The 20,787-nt window shown below is 40.0% G+C and overlaps 2 long non-coding RNA genes across 6 annotated transcripts; one reads left to right on the top strand and one right to left on the bottom strand.

Annotated features, from left to right (window-relative positions):
• Nucleotides 1-898: 898 nt before the first annotated feature.
• Nucleotides 899-8,843, top strand: LOC108959097. Of its 5 annotated transcripts, none has more exons than XR_005550577.1 (8): nt 899-2,960; nt 3,042-3,111; nt 3,219-3,316; nt 5,319-5,431; nt 6,004-6,077; nt 6,956-7,622; nt 7,787-8,019; nt 8,156-8,843. It is a non-coding gene; the product is annotated as an uncharacterized LOC108959097 (long non-coding RNA). The 5 variants fall into 5 exon arrangements; XR_005550579.1 differs by lacking the exon at nt 8,156-8,843 and having other exon boundaries at nt 899-1,047; nt 2,025-2,960; nt 7,787-8,149; XR_005550578.1 differs by lacking the exon at nt 8,156-8,843 and having other exon boundaries at nt 6,956-7,129; nt 7,573-7,622; nt 7,787-8,149.
• A 6,717-nt stretch (nt 8,844-15,560) lies between these two features.
• On the bottom strand, nt 15,561-15,990 carry LOC108959096. The gene is made up of 3 exons (XR_001986611.2): nt 15,937-15,990; nt 15,781-15,846; nt 15,561-15,685 (listed from the first exon to the last, which is right to left on the bottom strand). It is a non-coding gene; the product is annotated as an uncharacterized LOC108959096 (long non-coding RNA).
• Between the last annotated feature and the right edge of the window lie 4,797 nt (nt 15,991-20,787).

Genomic DNA, 20,787 nt, shown 5'->3' with positions numbered 1-20,787 from the left:
AAGTTAATCGTTTTTTTTAAAGCCAAATGAGACTTATCTTGGCCACTGCAGAGTAGTTCTGCATCATTCCCTCACAAACCAAATAATGAAGAGGGGTGGGCCTCGGTCTGCATTCATGACCCGGCATTTCGCAGTTTCACCTTTTGAAAGGCTGCAAATCCAAAGTTTAATAGACTTTTTGTGCAACGGGGAGAGACTTTAAGTAATCGTGTCAATCTTACATCATTGTCAAACTTAGAGCTAGGTCTAGCTACTTCTATTACAGGGATGACGAACATGTCTCGAATGATTGAGTGAGTGCATAATGGCACAAACGTTGGTCAAAGTCTCAGTTTCCCTATGTCAAATTGTGTTTTACACGGCATGTGTAGGTACCAAGCCAAGACCAATGAGGCTAGTTAGAACTCAAAATTTATAATGTTTTATTAATTTTTTAGTTCAATCAGTGCTATGACATATTTTCATACCCATTTGTTCATCCTTTCGATGATCAAATGTTGTCTTTCTAATTTTTCCAAGGCATAATAATTCACAGAATAAATTTTGATTGATATTCGACATGCCGAAAACATATCATATGTTTGATATCTTTGAGTGAAATCTTGCTAAATTTGGTAGGTCATAAAAAAACACAATACCAATCTAATTTGATTAGGGAAAAACTTGTTCGAAAATCGTATCTAGGGTTTAAACGGAAAATAATTTGAAATAAGACAGAAAACCGAGCCAGAACCATTTTAGAAAAGGAAGAAGGTTGACTATCGAAGAGGGGTTGTATCATTTGTCATCGTCGTCGTCACTTCTTATTTATTTATTTATTTATAAATTTTCAGTTTCACGAAAAAGCGTTATTATTAAAGATGGGCATTGATAATGGAGTAGTTGGAAATTACTGGAAATACACAAAGCCAAAAGGCTGCCTCGTATCCTCGTTATCTTCTCCAACTGATTCCCATGGGTTTCACAAGATTTCTCTCCCCAAAAAAAGCTCTCTTTTTTTTTTCTCTCTCTCTCTCGACCGAACCCCCTTTTCCGTCACTCAACAAGGTACGATCATCGACTTCTTGCCGCTCGATTCTTCATCCGCTTGGGAACTCATGCTTCGGTACGATTACCCAATAGGTCGGAACGTAATAAAGTTCAAGTCTTTGTATTGGGAATCGATCGTTGTTCATATTGGTGCTTTGTCTCCGACGGTGCTCATGCTAGAATTTGCAGAATCCTGGGTTACTTTTCCCTTTTTCTGTGTTTTTAATTCTTTGTATGTCCGATCATCGGTAAATTCTGTTCTCAAGGACGTGAGTAGGAGATAAAGTTTTGAGCTTTTTTAATTATTAATTCTTTTTTTCAATTTTGTTCTTCTCCCTTTTGGGTTAGGAAGTTAGCAGCACCTCCTGAATTTGACTGTACTGCTAAGTTGAACTACCCTCTAGATATATGGCGTGGAGGGATGGGGTGATAAATTGAAGGGCTCTGTTGTTGTTATCATTACTTCTTTTTCATATGTTATGCTCGATTTTATCAGTTTTGGCTTTTGGGGCTATGGTAGTAGGTCGAATGGCTAAGGGTTACTTCAAGCAAGAGCATGACCTTGGTGCGTTTTACTCTTCCTTGAGTAGCAATTCGCTTTTGTGGTTATTTTGTTGCTAAAGCTTCGATTCTGAACGTGTTAATTAATAAAACTGTCCTGTAAACCCAGAGAAGAGTCGGGCGGAGGCTGCCAGGATAAGGGATAAGTACCCAGATAGAATTCCGGTGAGAATGGAAGTTGGATGAACTTCTTGTGATTCATGCTGATGAACTTTTCTTTGGAAAATTTAGCCTTAAGTTTTTTTTTCTTTGGGAACTTAAGTATCTAGTTATACTTTCTGGCATACTTGATTGTCTGCGTGCTTCATCTCTCATGCCCTGTAGGACATGCGGAGTGGAAAGTCAAGCTCGCAGTATTACTTTCTCCAGCACTTTAGAATTTCAGTCTAACAATATGGGAAATTAAGTGGTTTATGAACTGGAGTAACTTGCAGAAGGATCAAAGTGATATCATTCCAACATAATGCAATAATGACCGAGAAAGCCAAAACGAAAAGGAATAGACATTTACAAGCTGTGATTATCCGTTGATTGTCTCCGGGATTTGAAAAGGACAGGCGAACTAGTCCATTCTTTCTCGAAGAGAATCTGAAGTGAAGCGTTCATATCTCTATGGGAGGGAGCCTATTTCGCAAGGCAAATGTAGATTGGAAAACTGCACAGGGAAGGCAGAAACCTCCGAAAACTGGACCTTAGAATCCAAATCTTGCCAAACCAATAGCACGGTCCAGGCCCTCCCAATCAGCCATAAGGCAAGGTCTACATATAAGTATGATCAAAAGTCTTTTTTTTTTTGGACGAAAGTTCGGAGCGATTACATCAAGAACATCATCACATAATAAATCTAATAAGGCTGTCGGAGGATAAATTACCCAATTAGTCGGAAGGATATTCTCTCTTTGGGCTTTCGCAATCCAGTTCGCTTGCTTGTTGGCCTCTCTACTACAATGGGCCAAAGAAAGGCCCTGAAATGCTTTTAAAGCTTCCTTGATCCGGTCCACAATCGGTTGCAGCTTCCAACTGAAGTCTTCGGCGAAGAGAACTGCACGCACGAGGTTCTGACAATCTGAGTGGAGTTGAAGTCTTCCAATCGTGCGGTTAGATAGAAAAGTTAGGGTTTCCAGCTGAGAGAGGGCTTCCACTTGTTCGGCCGAATCAGCCTCCACCATCTTCGAGAATCCATCAAGTAAGCGTCCCCGCGAGTCCCTGCACAGGCAGGCTATGGCTGCTTTGTTTGCTGTGCGTCCCCTGTTTTCTTCCCGTCTCTTGGTTGCTCCTTCTAGGCCCGATGTCCCTGCTTCATCTTTGGTAAAGGAAGCGTCGATGTTGACGCGGAGAGAGCCCTCTGGCGGGGGTTGCCACCGAATCAGGTTAGCCGCTTGCTGTTGCGTCTTTTCTGCACTTTTGTTGCAGGTGTCGAAGTTAGTTTGTAATGTTGCTGCTCTGTATAGGGTCTGTTTCGGATGAAGGGGTTTGTTCTCGAAGATGTGCTGGTTTCGATCTTGCCATATACACCACAAGGTAGTTGCAATCTGGTTAAATTTTGATGTGCATTGAGGGTCTTCTTTTTGGATATGCAACCATTCATCAAATCTGGTTAATCTAACCCTGTTTATCTTGATTTGCAGCAAGTCGTCTTTCCATATTTGCCCTGTCCAGGGGCATAACAACAAGGTGTGTTCGATTGTCTCAGCTTCCTGATGACACACAGGACAAAATGGTGTAGGTACTATTTTCCTTCGGTTTAGATTGTCCATTGTAGGTAGTGTGTTTTGGCATGCGTTCCATAGAAATTGCTTGACTTTAGGTAGAGTTCCAGAATGCCAGATGTGTTTCCATAGTTCTGGCTTTGTCTGGTGGGATGATGTTGCTGTTCCTTGAGGTGATTTTGCTGTGCGACCCCTTGTGGTAAAGTAGCCACTCTTTACTTAATATAACCCTGATTTACCTTGTGTCCATACAAGTTGATCTTCTGCTGTGGGTAACCCAATAGGAGTAGCAAGGACTTCTTTCACCCTTTGTTCATCAAACAGCATGCGAATCAATGGTACTCTTCCCCTGCTCCATAAGTCCCTCTACTCTCTCAAGTTCATCTCTTGTAGTCGGGCCTCCAATTGGTCCACTTCTCAGCCATCTATCTTCCCGCACCAAAATTTTCTGCCCATTTCCAACGTACCACATAAAATTCGGGTATATAGAGTCCCTTTAATGATAATGCTTCTCCATCCCCATGAGGGTCTTGAACCATTCCCAGCTTTCAAGAATTCACAATTTGGGTAATATAAACCCTTCAATAGTCTACTCAACAAAGATTTAGGTTGATGTGCAATACACCAAGCCTGCTTTCCTAGTATAGCCTCATTGAAAACTATCAAATTTTTGAAGCCAAGCCCTCCTTCATCTTTTCTGAGTTTTAACATCTCTCATTTCTTCCAATGAATCCCAGCAAATTTCTTCCCATTCTTCCACCAAAAATTTGTGATTTTCTTCTCAATTGCTTTGCATATGGATATCGGGATTTTGAAAATAGACATGGTGTATTGTGGAATAGCATGCACCACCGATTTAATTAAAATCTCTTTCCCTACTTTAGACAATAGATTTTCCTTCCAGCTTTCTAACTTCTTATTCACTCTAGCCAAAATCTAGGCAAAAACATCTTTCTTGGATCCTCCCCAATCTGAAGGAATACCTAGGTATTTCCCTATTTTGTCTATCTTAGGGACCCTCAACACTACTGTCATATTCTTTCTTAAGCTTATAGGGTAACCCTTGATGAAATAAATGCCTGATTTGTTTAGATTAACAGCCTGTCCTGATACGAAGCAATATTGGTGTAATATTTCTACCAAATTTTGACATTCCACTATAGAACCATGTAAGAAAAAGATTGAATCATCCGCAAACAGCAAATGAGATAAGATAGGGCAGCCACTATTTAGTTGAATTCCCTAAATTGTGCCATCTTCTACTGCTTTTTTCATCAAATGGGAGAGGACATTAGCTACTAGGATGAATAGGTAAGGGGATAAAGGATCACATTGGCGGATCCCTCGTGTAGGCTTGAAGAAAAGTTGAGGCTCGCCATTAAAATTAATGCTGAATGAGACGGTAGACACGCATTGCATCACCCATTGCACCCACTTCTCGCAGAAACCCATCTGAATTAAACATGCTTGAAGAAAATCTCATTCTATTCGGTCGTAGGCCTTTTGTATATCTACCTTTAGCACCGCTTGGAATTTACGTTTCCTCTCCCGAGTTCGCAGCTTGTGGAGAACTTCTTGCACAATAAGAATATTGTCTTGAATCTGTCTTCCCCCTACAAAAGCACTCTGTTCTTCTGCTATGATGCTTGGTAGCATGGGCTTTAGTCTATTTGTCATCACCTTGGATATTATTTTATAAGCGAAGTTGCATAGGATAATTGGCCGGAATTGTTCAAGCTTTTCAGGGTTGGGGGTTTTGGGAATGAGTGTAATTTGGGTTCTGTTTATATCAGGGTTTAGGTAACCTGTCTCAAAAAAATTCTGCACCTCCCTGAATATGTCTTTGCTTATGGTTGTCCAATGGCTGCGATAGAATAGTCCGTTCAACCCATTTGGCCCAGGAGCCTTGGATGCCCCTAGCTATTGCATTGCTGCTGTAATTTCCTCCATAGTGACTGGTTCTACCAATTTTTTGATTCATATGCCCATCCACTAATGGTGGAATTTGTTGAATGATAGGTTGTAGGTGATGCTGCCCCACTAATTGGTATAAGTCACTGAAATATAATGCAATGGTGTCCTTCAAGGCCTGCTCCTCCTTCACCCATTCATCCGCACCATTTTTGAGCAAGGTAATTCTGTTTTTAGCTCTCCTCTGAATCGTGGTCGCGTGAAAAGACTTTGTGTTTCTGTCTCCCCATTTTAGCCACATGATTCTAGAGCGCATACCCCAATACATCTCCTCATGTCTCCATAGTTTTTCAATTTCCTGAGTGATGCTTTTTGCTGTTTCGCTTTCTTTGTCCATATGAGGGTCATTTGTTATTCTTTGTAACTCATTCTTCAGCTCATTGATTCTAATTTTTGCATTGCCAAGGCTTTTCTTACTCTAACTCTCTAACATTTGTGCCACTTTCTGTAGTTCTTCACCATATTCAAATTTTGGGATTCCAAATCAGCCCATGTTTTGTTGACGAGTTTCCCACATTCCTCATTTTCCGACCAGAATGCCTCATATTTAAAGGCCCTCTTTTTCCTCTTCATTCTCCAGTTAAATGAGGGTAGAAGCGGACTGTGGTCCGACCCAATGGCTGGAAGTGCTGAACAATCAGCATTAGGAAATGCGATCCTCCATTCTATATCACATAGCGCTTTATCCAGTCATTTCTTGACTAATTGCTCCCCTGTTCTGTTGTTTTTCCAGGTGAAGGCGCAGCCCTTGCTCTCCAGGTCCATTAGCGAGTATTGGAGCAGAAAGTCCCTGAAAGCTGTGAGCCTGTAAGTTTCAGCCCTCTTCTTACCCATTTTCTCCCAATGGTAAAGTATTTCGTTGAAGTCCCCCAAGCAAAGCCAAGGTAAGTGGTGTCTGGTGCTGAGTCTGAATAGAGTCTCCCATAGCAACACTCTTTCATGGAATTCATTAAGAGCATGGACAAAGGTGATATGCATCTGTTGCTGTGTTTCCTTGAGTAAGCTTGGACAGTAATATAATTTTTCGACCAAGAGTCTATTTGTAACTCCACCTGCTCATCCCAAAAGAGAGCTAACCCCCTGTAGAACCTATCGGATCTACCACAAAACTGTTTTGGTATCTCAGCCTTCTCCGTATGCGTTACACTTTTTGTTCTTGATTTTTTGTCTCCATTAAAAAGATAACACTGGGCCTTTCCTAGGTCACAAGGACCCTCAAAGCCTGAATTGTCAGGGGTGTGCCCAACCCCTGACAATTCCAACTTAATAGTTTCATGGATAACCCGCTGACAATTCCAACTTAATAGTTTCATGGATAACCCGGTGGCTTATTAGGCCTAGCCACCAAAGCCACTGATTTGACTCCTCCGCCACATGAATGGGAGTTTTCACTAGCTGTGTATTGTCAATATGCTAAGTTTTTGACGATTGGGCACCATACGGGCAAAAACGCTTGACTTTTTTACCATTTATGGACTTAGAATTTTTGGATTTGGATTTGAGCAGCCCCTTTTCCCCTGATTGTGTCTCTTCCATATCCATAGTTGCCTCCTTAAGTTGTTCCTCATATAATACCATAGCAGACTCAGCATCGATACAGCTACTTCCTCTCTTCTGTGGTCCTCTTTCCTCCCTGATGAATAACTCTATCTGCTGATGTTGTTGTCTGTTCTCCTGATGTACAGGTTGATCTGGATTCTGTTCTTGCCGATGCTATTCAGACTCAGGAGCTGCATGGATTGGTGTCTTGGACACATACTCAACTTCTTCCGATATGATCTCTTGTTTACCATAAAATATCTTCCCATACGGACCGAGTTCGCGAGCCTCCACTCTTAGCCAATGTCCATATCTTCCCGGTAAGTTTGCTGCCAACCCTATTTGTTCATACGGAATCTCACTGCAAAAAGTGGCATAATGCCCGATCTTTCCACATGTATAGCAACAGTGCGGAAGACGTTCGTACTTAAATTCAATCCATAGTCTCTTTCTCTCCAGATTAAGTAAAACACCTGTTTTCAGAGGCATTTCCAGGTTCAATTTGACTCTTGTCTTCCCAAATTTATAATTGCTATTTCCTTTTGTTTCTATTTTAACCTCGATCACTTCTCCCAGTTTTGCTGCAATGTTCCAATGACATCATAATTCACTCTTCCATATGGAAGGCCATAGAAGTGCACCCAAAAACCACAGCATGTGAAATCATAGCATAAATCAGGAGTGTCGGGATCACATTGCTTTAGCACGAGTAGGTTGCTAGAAAAGGACCATGGTCCCTGATCTAATACTCTTTGTTTCTTAGCTTCGGATTGAAAATTGAAAGAATAATACCCCGGTTCAAGTACTGCACAGGTAACATCATCTACTTTCCAGACTTTTTTCATTGTATTAAAGAAAGCGTTAAAGGGCGCATTTGGTTTAGTATAAAATTTCCCAAATAGGGTTTTTCGGCTTTCAGATAGTTTCTCTTCAGAGATATCACCTGGAATCTCAACAACATCCTCTTCCGTCCACAGGTTGCCAAGGCTTTTACAGAGTGCTGCGACCCTCCTCTCTTCTTCATTGTGGCATGCCATGTTCTATCTCCAGATTCAAGGGGCGTCGCACTACTAGCTCAAACTTTGGAAGTAGCAGGGGTATCGATTGAAGAGAGCTCAACGTAGACGGTCAACAGAAGAGGTTTCGAGTGAGGATTAAGCAGAATCAGAATATGGGTTTCGAGCAGAGGATTTGGGGAAGAAAGGAAGGGGTATGGATTGGGATAAATGGGTATTAGGGTTTTGATTTTGGGGGGTATTGTGTTAGGATATCTCTGTAATGGGAGGATTGGGGTTGAACATGGTGGGTGATTGTGAATGGTGATTAACGCTTTTCACTATATGCAGATTGAAGGATTACATGGGTTGATGATGAAGATGGGAACTACCCATACGGTAGGGGAGAACTCGCCATTTGGGAGCGCAGTACGATCAAAAGTCTAAATGACCAAAATTTGCAGCGTCACCTCCTCTGAAAACCCTCGTCCCTAAGTAGAAGCTCCATCCTTGCGGCTCTCTTCTAGCATCAACGACCTTGCCCTTACTTTCTCCTACTTTTCTCTCTTCATCCCTTCCTCCCTGAGCTCCTCCAATGTCTTCTTCCCACTTTTCTTTCCCTGCTCCTCCTCAACCCTCGACGGCCCTTCATCCCCAAATTTCTCCCCATCAACGTGATCACCCCGCTTCTCAAGATACCATGGCAATTTAACTCCCTTTGCAGCAATCCCATTTCCCAATCTATATTTCTCATCCTCAGCGGTTACCACCTTCGGCACCTCCTCTTTCTTCATCTTCTTCCTCTTGAATCCATCCCTTTCATCTCCTGCCCCATTTTTTGGTAGTTCAACTGGGTCGAAAATCTTAATTCCTTCAAAGAGATTGATATGGCCATACTTCTTGTCCGTCTCAGCTGGCTCCACGGGCTGACTAGTAGGAGCTTCCTCAGGTTGACTGGCGGGAGCAAAGCCATGGGCAGCACGAAGCTTCTTGAGACAAACTCAGCATTGCGCTTCCTCGCTTGCTCTCGCTTCAGCTGCTCCTATTTCACGGCAGCCTCTTCATCTTTCCGGGCTTCTCTCTGTTCCCATAATTGTACACATTCCAACGTTTCTGGGGAAGGATGTTCAAACCACCATGACCGCCCATGTCGTCGTGCTACCTTGAGATTATCATGCACGATAGAATTCAGCGCATTTCAAAGGCCACATCCAAAAACCATCTTATGATCAGGCAAAAATTAAGAAGCATCACATAAGCAGCCTTTTAACAAGTTAACTTCCATTAAAGCCACGGCCATCCATGAACGAGAATGAACTTAAATCTCGCTGATAAATGCACAAGCATAGTTCAAAAACCTAAAAGCGTAGCAATGCCAGGCTTTTCCAACGGTAGCGACTGGAATGTGCGAACGGACGAAGGCCCAAAAAATGAAGAAAAGTGGGCAAAAATTCTTGCTTTTGGGCACATCCACAGGACAGCTAAGCGCAGGGAAAACAAAATCATCTCCTGGCGAGGGCACAAAAATGACAAAACCGAGTGGCGCGACCCAATCGGTTAATTCCAGTAGCGAACTTCGGCAATTCTTGCGAGCAATAGAAATCTAGCGCATTCACATGCAAACCCACCCATGCTAGTTCAACAAACGATCGGCACCGAATTAGGATGCAAAGGAACAATCAGACGGACAGGCCATAGGGCTAGTCACTTCAAAAGTCAGAAACAAAAGGCTCTTCCTTTCCGATGAAATCAATCCTGGGCTGACGAAGTTCGACACTAAAAGGTATTAACGATTCGAAAGAGAGGGAAAAAAAAAAAAAAAACCTCGCCACCCACATCCCCAGTCGACAAGAAGAGTCCAAAACACACGCCAATTCAGCCGATTATTCCGACAACAGAGGCGCAGAGAATCAACTGAAACGACACGTTGCTGAGAGATGGACAAAGCGATTACCTTGCGCGAGCTGAGATGCGAACAGCCCGAGGGGAGAAGAGTGCTTCTTCCGCCAGGGATGAATCGAGGTTGATGAGATCGAGCCTTTCTTCTCGACGACGGCGGAGTCCTTTGCTCTCGTTCGCTCTGATGAACAGGAAGGAAGCGATTCTGGTTTTACTCGGACGCCGACATGGCAATTTGAAAGAACGAGCCGACCCATGTATGCCGGCAGTTACAACACGACAAAATTTGTATTCTTGTAATGTTATTGTATTTAATTTAATAGTGTGGGGTATGGTGCAATTAGGCCATAGTTTTCCTCAATTAAAATTCCTTACACTAATTTATTGATGAAATCAGTTCTTTTAATTTACTTGATTTGTATAAATTAATTCGTTAATCATCTATGGTGGCTTGTCGACCACTCTTTCAATTTGCTTTATTAAGCGGCAAAATCTTTTCGACGGCACTGATGTATTAATATGGCACAACATGCATTGACCCATGCACAAAAAGAGAAAAAAAAGAAATTGCATATGCGATAGAGAGGAGGGAAAAGAGAGGAGCGCCGACATGGACGAGGATGACCGACCCTCATCAAACTTGGCAACTCCTCTCGTGCTCCAATGAGCTTGGTAGATTTGGGCACAAATTAGGCATCCGCATGAAAAAGGTGAAATTGATTTTATTTTGCTAGATTTGGACACTTTTTAACAAACATTAATTACGTGATATCCCTAATAAGAATGAGTGGTTTCAAGCCCAAGTTCCAAATAAGCTCTACCCGAAAATTGAATCCTATCCGTTGGAAGAGGTTTAACTTGCATGCCTTGAAACGTGGAATCTACTTTGTCCTAGATTTCGAGATTCACCTAAATTCCACATGTATTATTAATTGAATGATTGAAGTGAATCATCACCTTTTTTTTTTTTTTGCCAATCATATTCTATTCCTACTCTACACTCACTCTCAGACTTTTGCCCTGCCTCGTGCAGGGCGTGGAAGTCGAAACCCACTCTTGAAACTTACGTGTCCCCACCCCATCCCCTCCTGAGAATGTGAGGATTTAAACCCCTCACCTCCCCCTTCCATGTTGGAAGGGTGGCCACTAGAACGAATCCCAATGATTGAATCATCACCTTTAATTATCACTACTTGCTGTTATAATTCATTGATTACAACTTACCTCTAAACACATAATGAATATGAAACATTAACATAATAAAAGTCTCGGTCATAAAATGGAAGTTCAAACTAGTGGTTCCAAATTATACACTTATCATTGGACACTATGAAATACCACATGATTGCTTGAAGACATAAATCAAGAAAAATATAAAAAAAACTTGATTTAGGTTCCAAGGTACCCGTCAAAACTAGGTTCCGAAGTGCTTGTCAAAATAAGTTTCCCGATTTTTAGAATATATAAACTTACATAGCATACCTTGAAGGAACTAGACAAATTTTCATTCCTAATTCTACACTAAAATTATGTTCACCTCTAATCCCTAAAACAAGGTTGATATATCACATGATCGCTGCACTCAAGAAATAAATGTAAATACTGATCTTGCCATGGCAAAATGCAATAGCCCTTCTTCGCCAATACTACTTCTAGTTTGTGCTTCGACTGCTCTAACCTTACCGAGTCAGCATATGATTGCTTGCCACTATTGAAGAATAAAATCTTTAAAAAAAAATGCCATCATGCCATTGAGAATAATTGTGGACAAACAAGAATTTGACTCAGCTAAACCATAAGGTTACAAAGAATTGCCAAGAACAATTTGTCAAAGTTGAATATAGTGATCGACGTAAAACAGTCAATATAGTATGAGCCATGTCATTCAGAGCAACTTTTTTTTTTTTTTTTATTCCTTTTAGATGTTGCACACTATACGACATCCAGAGGAAGAAGAATGCTTTAATGAACTGGGAAACATGAAGTCCCTACACTCCATGGCTAGCATCCTCTACAAACCGATAGGCGCGAAGAACAACTATGCAAGTCGGAGATTGCGATTCTAGTTGACCAACTAGTCAGATCATATTCTTCCATCGAGGACGCTGCTTCTGGACTTGAAAACCCAGGATCTTGAAAGTCACGCCGACAGCTCTCTCTTTCTCTCTCTCACCATAAATAGCTATACAGGGATCGATGCCTGGTTTCTCCCCCGCCAAGGATTAGAAAATGAATTCACTGATCTGAACATGCTTGCTCCTTTGAGGATGACTACTCACAATATACGCACTATCTTCTGCCCCGGCATTCAGACATTCTATGCCTGGTTTTGTCGACAGGTCCTAAATTAATCAATCAGCTTTTACTTAAAATTTCCAGGAAGAAATATCGAGTGCTACTTTCCTAAATTGGACAGGCATTAAGGGTGCGTTTAGTAACGATTTTGTTCCCAGGAACAATTTCTAATTAGAAATGATTCTTTTTAATTCTGTTTCCGAAAATAATTTCTAAGCATTTTTAAGCTATTTAGTAGCTGTCCAAAATTTCAATTTCCGAAATAGAATTGTGTTTAGTACCGTATTCAAAATTTCTACTCCAAATCATTTTCTTTTAATTTTTAAATAATTTTATTACATTTTTCCTTTTTTCTTCTTTTCTTTTTTTCCTTTCTCTCTCCTATTATTCTTCTTCAAGTGGTCAATCACCTAGACGAGAGTTGGCGACCTCACTAGAGCGTCGCAGGCCCTCGACAAGGCCAGCCCTCATTGGCTGAGCCTCGCTGATAGCTTGGCGAGACTTACCTGGCCACCGACAAGGCTAGGTGAGCCTTGCCGGTGGTTGGGCTTGCCTCCAATGAGCTCGTCAGGCCTCGCCCTGGCCTGGCGAGCCTCTAATGAGCTCACCAGACCGGTTGTTGGCAACCAACAATGGCGGATGGTGGGCGGCAGTGGATGAAGAAAAAGAAAATGGAAGAAGAAAAGAAAATATGGGCTTGATTCTAAAATTGTTCCTGGAAACAAGAATTAATTTTTTTTTTATTCTTGATCCTGTTCTAAATCTATTTTCGAGAACAAAAATATAGAAATTTATTCTCAAGAACAAAAAATTTACCAAATAGATTTTATTCCAAAACTACTCCTGGGAATAAAAAAAAAATAGAATTTAGCACTGTTTAGCTGGTAACCAAACATGCCCTAATTGGAAATTTATTATCTTTCATTAGAAGGCACAATAAATGGACCTGGCTACTGAAAAACTTCTTGTGTAATATTGAATACCCTAGTGGGACATTATCACCTGTTACTGTCTAAACCCCCCAACCAACCCTAAAATGGATGACCCATCTTGTAGAATAACACCAGCAATTCAAATAAATTAAAGTAATTATACGATGCAAGAAACAAAAAAAGAAAAAGAAAAAGGAAGGCCACGTACCAACTTGCGGTACACATATCATAGAATTTGTCAAATGCTTTGTCAAAAGGGTAACTACCCTAAAAAACCCCAAACTAGTACACCTGTGACAAATTTACCTCAAACTATTTTTTTAACCACAAAAAACCCCAAACCGGTATACCTTTGACAAATTTACGCCAATCTGGTACACTTGTGACAAATTTACCCTCTATTAGTTTTTGTTAAATTTTACAATTAAATTATTAAGTTAAATGACACATAATAATTGATTAGTATAACAATTTGGAATTTTACATTTCCTTCATCACAGTTTACAATTTTTGTGATTTTTTTGCGGTATTAATCCAATTTAGCTGAGGATATATTTGTCACAGATATATCAGTTTGAGATTTTTTGTGATTGAATAAATTAGTTTTGGGTAAATTTGTCATAAATGTACCAGTTTAGGGTTTTTTATAATCAGTCGGAGTAAATTTGTCACAGGTATACCGGTTTGGGGTTTTTCATGATAAAAAAAATATTTTTGGGTAAATTTACCATAAATGTACTAGTTTTGGGTTTTTCAGAATATTAACCCTTGTCAAAATAGTAATGGCAACCCAAAAGACCACATATATATGTCACTCTGCATGTTGTTTTACTACATTTCACCTGCAAAAAGGAAAATAAGTAATCTGAGACTGGATCTGTGCAATGCAGAGAAATAGGATCTCAAGGCGACCTATGTCATGACTACTTGTTTAATGAAGTAGCACATTCTTTTAATCATTTTGTGCAGTGTGAAGGATTATAATCTGAAGTGACTTATCTCAAACTACTTGTTCAATGAAGCAAGCATATTGTTTACATCATTGGTTTATTTATAACATGGGAGTCACTCTTTCAGAGAATCTAGGATATCTTCCAAATGGTCAACTTACAAATACAAATTAACATGTCATCAATAAACTAACTGATATAGATATCGTTGCAACTAGACTAGATGAAGGAGCAAGTAAATCCTAACCAAACGCTTGAGCTTGTGAGAATAATATCGTCAGTGAGAGGAATTCATTCTAATGTGCTCATTGAAATGACCTGCACTAAGAAATCCTCCATGTGAGTGCATAAAATACTTTAAAAATGTATGTCAATACACTCTATGGGGTTTCAGAATGAATCAATCTCCTAAATTACTGTGAGTTCTATTACTTCAGTCACCGCTGTCAACAATATTTGATTTCAAACGAAGTGCACTAACATAACATGACCATTGTCCCCATAAGCATCCTTATCCTGCCATATGCTACCCAACCTAAAAACTTCCCCTTATAGAAATCAACGGAAGTCACTAATGATATTACTGCCCATAGACTCAGTACCAACCAGATCCCCGTCAAACGTCCCAAAGCAGAGTAATAATAAGTGAAAATGGAATTAAAGGCTCCCCAACCCCTAAAACACCGGTTTAAAGTAATATCAACAGCAAAAACATTAAAAGAAATGTAACTTGAAGAAGACAGAACATACCCACACAAAAGAAATAAATATTGTACCAGCCAGAAACTCGTCCCTAATGCCACTCAAGTAGTACTGAACAAGCAAATTGATGCCTCGAGCAGAAAAGGCAACCTATGATGCTACAGTTGTTTAACCAATAACAGGCACTTACCCATCACATATTACTCTATTACAATCAAGACGAGTCGCCAAACTATGCGTGGATTGACATTCATTGCACCTTGCTGCAGATGAGCTTTTCCCTATATGCTTGCATCTGGAATGAACATAAAGCAATAGAAAAAGAAGAGAGGAATTGAGTATTTTGACAGCAGTTGGCATAAAATTTTAGAAACAAATTTGTGCGATCCTTAATATACACTAAGGGTGCGAATAGCCGAAGAACTATAATAACAGGGAACAAGATGAGACAGATTCAGAATTCTTGAAACCTTCTATGAAGTCCCAGAAGATCTTTGGGTATGGAAGTTAGATTTGTTTTGTCCAGCTGCAACCTGCATGACAAGTACTTTTTCACGTCATGCCAGTGGAAACAAGGAGTAAAGAAGTTGAAAAACAGACTATCCCACCAAGGAAGGGAAGTTTATACTTATAGGGCACTCACCAAGCAATCTTCAGCAAGGTGCCCAGGCCTCTAACAGGTAGTACTACAATTAACAAAGATTCTGTATGCAACATAGCACAAATAGGAATATAATGTGGCCATGTGATGAAAAAGATCCACGAAACCTTTTCCCTTTCTGCATATTGAAAACCACAGGGAGTACGCAGGTCCAGAAGGAAAATAAGTACTAGAAAAAATAACAAGATTCATCCATTCTCATAGCATGGAAAATTTTAAAATGCTTTCTTCTTTATCCAGGATTAACCCATTTAAACAGACTGAGAAGAACAATGACAAGTAGGTCTAGCAAACCTTGCCATAGAAAAGTGGAGAGATTGGATTTCCTATTGGACCACTGGTGCCGAACATAATCCCAAGCATAATTTTCTTCTTCAGGCACAGATGATCCAGAAACAAACTCAGCTGAAGCTGTGACCGGACTTTGGTTGCTCAAGGGATCCTGGAATCCAACATCACCAAAATCACAATGTCAAAACTTGGAACCATACACCCCTTCTTGAACATCATATATAAAAAAGGCAACAGCAAAATGACCTCTTTAAATTTTAGAGTTCGTAAAAGCACCGCTTTGCACTCCAAGCTGCAGATATCATCATCAGTCTATCAACACAAACAAACATTATCTAAATGTCATCTAGCCAGATGTCAATAATAAGAAAGTGTTCAGAACTCCAGTTTACAAAATTTCACCTCATCGCAAATATATTCTCCATATTTGCCACATACCAGGCAAACCGGTTCTCCAGGCAAGGGAAGTCTTTGCTCACTTCTAATCTTACCTAGATTTCTTTTCCATTAGTTTGGTCGCCTTTAACAATATTACCTACAAAATGCACATCAGGTAAACGTTTGGAAAAGATACCAAGTCAAAAGTTTATTGCATATTTCCTGAACCTGTAGATGACATAGCTAATGAAATCACCAAATCAATTATGCAACGGCCCTTACAAGTAAATGGGTCTCGGAGTTATCTCAATCGGCCAAAAGCAAGAAAAGAGAAACTTTAGATTCATGTGCCAAATTCCATTTTCTTGGCAAGTCACCAGAGTCTAGAAGAAGAACAGATTTTAAGACAAACCACAAGTTTCAGTCTCCTTCTCTTCATCCCTTTTAGAAGTGCTTCCATCGCCTGCAAGAATGGTGTCGTGACCAAATTTTCGAATGAATCACCTAGGGTTTGGTGTTAACACCTAAATTTTGGCAATCTGTTTGATCATTTATCGCATTAAAAAATTAGGGATTGATTTTAACCCCTAAAAAAATTAATTACATAGCATATAGTTTATGGTACATTTATTTTAATTTGCATTTACGGTGGGCTAGTCACAAATGGGTTTGAATTGATGGTTCAGAACTTTAATTTGATGGGTTGGGTTAAGCCCACGAAATGAGTAAATCGGCCAAAGCCCATATCCTTGGGGAGATTTTACGGATTTATATTTGTGAGATTTCACTCAAAAATAAATATGCGTTTGGAAAAGTAAATATTGCGTTTGGAAAAGAAATCTTTGTGAATATCGGTTTTTTTCGTCCAAAAAAAAAATATCAGTTTGGAAAAATTGAAATCATAATAAGTGACCTATATATAGATTATTTGCATAGTATTTTGGGGGGCCACACGTTATACAGCCCCAAAAAGAGAGAAACACACGGCCACGCATATTGACATACACTCCCAAGTCCCAAGGAGAGAACGTGAGGGCAAAAAAGTTTTTTTTTTTTCTCCCTTGTGAGTCTGACACGCGCAAAGAAAGAAATCACATGAAAGAGAGAGTGAAAGAGAGTGGTAGGTCAAATTCTTCAGTCATCTTTGAGCGAGACTCCGTTTGGGAACCACTAGGTCGCCGCGACCCAGATCTGGGGCGGCAATCTTCTTCTTCCCGATCTGGGTCGCGTGACCTCGCCGCCCCCAGATCTGGGTCGCCACGGCGTCACGCGCGACCCAGATCTAGGGTAACAAGGTCCTCCTGCGACCTCTTCCTGGGTAACAAGGTCCTCCTGTGACCTCTTCTTCTTCTTTTTCTTCTTCTTCTTCTTCCATTTTGCTCAAAGTACTTCACAAAGAGCTTTTAAAGTACAATTTACCAAACACAGTTGCATTTTGGAAAACACTTTAACTAAAAAAGATATTTGCATTTTCCTAAAGACTTTTCCTAAAAGTGGTTCCCAAACACACCCTGAGTACCGCCAATTGCCAATCCCGATGCTGCCACTTCCCATCGTCTTGACAAGCCGCCGCATCGCGCCTGCTGCCCCTCAACGACGATCGGCCGCTGTTTCTCACCGTCATGAAGTCCTCGCTCCCATGGCGTGCTGTTGTTTCCTCTTCATTTGTGGCCCGTAACGAGTTGTTGGCCGTAAATCTCACGGTTCTGTCGATTCACCACCGACCAGCCCACGACACTGACGGGTCACTGCTCTATCTCGTGCCACCCTCCCATAGCCACACGACCAACACTCTGGTTGCTCTCTTCCACTGCTTCCAGATCAGCATCGTCTATTCTCTTGCCGGAACACATCAAATCTTGGTCCCTCACTCATAGTCTTCGCTTGCCCGTTCCATCCTGATGCCCTAATGGCCCTCGACAATCCATGGCGAAGCACCAAATCAAAAGCATTATATAAAAGGATCCCACTTGAAAATAGTGCAAAATTCGAGACAAAGGGCACACTCTCGGTCAATTGGGAGACAGGATACAACTCTGTCAGAGAGCGTCCACTCTCAATCACGTTCAACACGAGGCTTCAAGGTTTTCCAGGAGCTCGAGAAAACCCGACGTTGCTAGTACCACCCTCACCGCGAAGCCGCCCGAAGTTCCAGCGTGTTCTTTCTTTTCTTGAGACCGCAACACCGAGCATCGTTAACGGACTGAGTCAGATCGTCCAGTGGATTCCAAGAGGTTTCGCGGAGCCCATCAGGTGACTTTCCCGAGCACTACCTTGCATAGCGAGTAGCCATTCGAGGATCGGAATTCAAAAACCAATATTTGAATTAGGTGAAAATCTTATCTATTTTGATTTTCGAATATTCCGTTACCTTATTTGAGGTATTTTTCGATGCATATAATTGGAATTGCCTTTGAAATTTGGGATTGACAGTCCAATTTTCGCGTCCGAAATCCGGCTCACAATTTCTTGCAAAATCGTCAATATGATCTCACGCCCGAGATTCAATTCACGATTTAGTTTAAAATTGGCTATAACCTGATCACATGCACGAGATATGGTTCGTCAATTTTTGGATATTAATCTTATCTTGTTGGATTTGCTATCGTGTGGATCGAGTCGATTTTGTTTTTGTAAAAAGGAAAAAATTCAAAAAAAATTAGGATTAGGTTCGTTTTAGAATATTCCTCGTCTTAGGGTTATCTTGCATTTTAGAAGTTCAATCTTATTTCGAATTTTTAAATAAAAATAGAATTTCAATCTTATTTCGAATTTTTAAATAAAAAATCCAAAAAAATGCATTCATTTAGGATGTTAGTTTTTTTTTTTAAATAAAATTAAATGGCACGTTTAATTATTTGGCAAGTTTAATTTCGAATTTTATAAAGAAAAAACACAAAAAAATTCATCAGCATATGCCATGTAAAACTAGGGCATTATTTGTACATCATGGCATATTAGGATAAAATTGCATGTTTCATTTTAAGTTTATGTTGATTTATTTAAATAGATTGCATCTTAGGTTAGAGACTGTTAGGTTAAGATAATATCTTAGTTTAAATTAGGATTTAGTTTGACCTGATTATTAATATAAGCTGGATATCTTAATCTAAATAGTTAATTTTTGCATTTTTCTTAATTTTGATGAAAACTCCATTTATTCTGGTGTGGATGGCTAGCAGGCCTATACTTCTTGGTTTCAATAGGACTCCTTACGAGCGTTATTTCTATCTATTGAGAAATAGATCAAAATTCTATATCACTATATGAATCCTTATCTTCTATACTATCCAATATTTATTGGATATTCTACTTTTCTATATTCAATATTCAATTCATATGAATCCATATTCATCATATTCATTATGAATAGCTAATAATGAATAGTTTATATTAATAGAAACAAAAGATAAAGAGAATAATAATTGGGACTTTGAATTTTCTATTCCTAATTATTCTGAATCTTTCTTCTTTAACCAATATTCCATATAATATACAAAAAGAAACTCCAGATATTTGATATCTTTCTCTTTGAATGAGATCTCAATTCCAGCGACCATCGCATTACAAATGCAATGCTCTAACCTATGAGCTAAGCGGGCTCAAAAATAGTAGAAATTGTATATGCATAGAAAAATTTGTCCTTTTTTAATGCATTTACCCCGCGGAACCTGGGGTTTTACCTTAATTGTTATTTGAACAAGTAAAAGTTATGTCTTGGTCCGAGTGGGGTCATTGAGATTCATGGGCAATGCGGATTAATATGTAGGGATAGATAGTTCCTTGGATTATTTACAAGTGGTATTCAAGCTCTTATTTTTGCAACTTTAGCCGCGGCCGTAATAATATCTCGTGGTTTGCAGCGATAACTTGGTATATACTGTTCGGGGAGTCGATAAGCTAATTCCTGTAGATGTTTATTTGCCAGGCTGTCCGTGGAGATTCATCCGAATTTTTTGAATCTGAATGAATATCAATGATTAAGAAATACTCATGATAACCATTAGAGCCGACGAAATTAGTAATATTATCCGTGAACGTATTGAGCAATATAATAACTGGTATTCTTGTGATTGGTTTAATAGGTATTTTCTTTTATGGTTCCACAATGACTGCAAATCCCTCGGAGATAATTTGAGAATAAAAATTCTTGTTTTGCCCAAAAAATGGATTTTGGAGCCGGATGAAAGGAAACTTTCACGTCCGATTTTGAGGGGGGGAGATCCTATAGGATCCAATCCTTTGCTGACAATTCCATATTTTTTTGTTTGGTCAGAAGAGTCCTCCGAAGAGTCCTCCACTTCCCCCCTTGCTTGTTTTTGGTCTAAAGATGAAATTCTTAATGATAGTTGGTTGTATTCACCTATTTTCGCAATAATAGCTTGTTCCACAGCAGGATTAACCACATTTTATATGTTTCGAATCTATTTACTCACCACCCCCATGGGGATGGTCTACAGGGTTCATAACCACTCCCAGGAACAGATCCAGTGGAGACAGGGCGGGGCCTGTAGCTCAGAGGATTAGAGCACGTGGCTACAAACCACGGTGTGAATATCGAACCATGAACGAAGAAAGGCATGAGAGAAAAGCATATTGACTACACGCTGCTCTTAGGAAGCAGTGCTAGAGCATCTCGGTTTGAGTCCGAGTGGTGGCATGGCATCTTCTAAAACAAATGGAGGTAGAACCAATAAAGATTTCTTTTTTGATTCATCCCTGGAGTTGAATACCTCATTCAAGAATTGTTTTTGATCCAATGCGTAAGAATCCATAGAAAAGGCAAATCCCTTATGAAAGGCCTAAAAGAGAACGTTGTTATAGCATACCCGTTGGTACCAGATTCAAAGGATTAGTGCATCGTTCCCTGCAGTA

The sequence above is a fragment of the Eucalyptus grandis genome, chromosome 4, assembly GCF_016545825.1.
Source record: "Eucalyptus grandis isolate ANBG69807.140 chromosome 4, ASM1654582v1, whole genome shotgun sequence".
In the NCBI taxonomy this organism is placed as follows: Eukaryota; Viridiplantae; Streptophyta; class Magnoliopsida; order Myrtales; family Myrtaceae; genus Eucalyptus; species Eucalyptus grandis.
The sequence above is the reverse complement of the archived record's forward strand: the minus strand, read 5'-3'. Positions and strand labels throughout refer to the sequence as shown.